This window comes from Myotis davidii, unplaced genomic scaffold (genome assembly GCF_000327345.1).
Source record: "Myotis davidii unplaced genomic scaffold, ASM32734v1 scaffold2021, whole genome shotgun sequence".
Classification (NCBI taxonomy): domain Eukaryota; kingdom Metazoa; phylum Chordata; class Mammalia; order Chiroptera; family Vespertilionidae; genus Myotis; species Myotis davidii.
The window spans coordinates 1-1,498 of NW_006291611.1; the positions used below are offsets into that span (position 1 = coordinate 1).

General features: G+C 42.3%; 1 pseudogene; it reads left to right on the plus strand.

The window, feature by feature from the left end:
- The first annotated feature begins 343 nt into the window (after nt 1-343).
- Nucleotides 344-1,249, plus strand: LOC102774687 (annotated as a pseudogene).
- Nucleotides 1,250-1,498: the final 249 nt, after the last annotated feature.

Here is a 1,498-nt window from a genome sequence, read left to right on the forward strand (position 1 = left end):
CTTGGGGATCTTGAAATCTGGGCATAACAAAGAGCTTAGGGTATTTGGCCGGTGTAGATTGGTGGTCCAATGTATAGTCCATATAAGGTACATGGTTAGTCACTCAGGTATTTCCGGGCTGCAGGTTACATCATACTCCACCCATAAGTTGGGGGAAGGGAGGATCTATCACAAAGAATTTAAAAATTCCATCAAAATCTGATTGCACAGACTTTCCTGTAGATGGCCTACAGCAAGCATGTCAAACTCACTGCCCGTGGGCCCCATGCCTCGTTTATTTGGCCTGTGTTAGCATTTGAGTTTCACATGCTTGGCCTAGAGGTAGTTTAGGCAGTGCTCACTGATGGGCAGGTCTGCAGGTGGCAATAGCAAGGCCCATATTGGAACCCTGTTTTGCAACCAGTATGGCAATTTCAGTGTTTGGACTCCTCAGGGCAGGATTCATCAAATTGAATATACAATGGAAGCTATCAATCAGGGTGTAGCCACAATTGGTCTGAAATAAAAAACAAAACAAAAAAAACCCATGCAGTATTGGTCACACTGAAGAAAGCATACTCAAGACTTGCAGCTCACCAGAAAAACTTCTCCATGTTGACGTATTGGCATCTCAACTGTGAGACTTACTGCTGGTGCTAGACTGTTATATAATTTTATGCTCCAGGAGTGTTTGGATTCCAGATTTGTATTTGACAGACCTCTTCCTGTGTCCCCTCTTGTGTCTATAATTGGAAGCAAGACCCAGATACCAACACAAAGATATGGCCAATGACTATATGGTGTTGGGCTGCTTATTCCTGGTTATGTTGATATGGGCCCTCATATTTTCAAACCTGTCTCTATGCTAACTATTTTGACTGCAGAGCTGTGTCCATTGGAGCTCATTCTCAATTAGCTCATACTCACAGGACAGACATATGTCTGAGTTTATGGAATGCAATTCGAATGAACTGGTTATCATGGTCTGCATGCTTTAAGAGTGACAGTTCCTACATAACAGGACCTAACTATGAAGACTGTTTCCATGGGAATTGTTGGTAAAGACTTGGAGTTTATGATTTATAATGATGATGATAATGTGTCTCCATTCCTGGAAGAGCTTGAAGAAAGGCCACAGAGAAAGGTACAGCCTGCTCAACCTGCTGATGAACCTGCAGAAAAGGCTGATAAACCAATGGAAGCTCCATTTTATATGTGTATTATCATTCTATATGTGTAAGAACACAGGAGTATGTATGATGGCAATAATCTATACCGGGGTGGACAACCTTTTTGTGAGTGCGTGCCAAACCCAGTAAAATCTCTGATTCAAAATTCTTCTGCGTGCCAACCCTAATTTTTTGAGAACATGTTACGCCAACTTGATATCTCTTATCCAGCAAAAGTTACTGGATTGCCATGTTTGGGATGCGTGCCAGGGGTTGCCCACCCCTGATCTATACTTTGAACCAAAAGATACAGTGGTGAAATGGTATGTTTTAGGAATCAGTCCAGATGT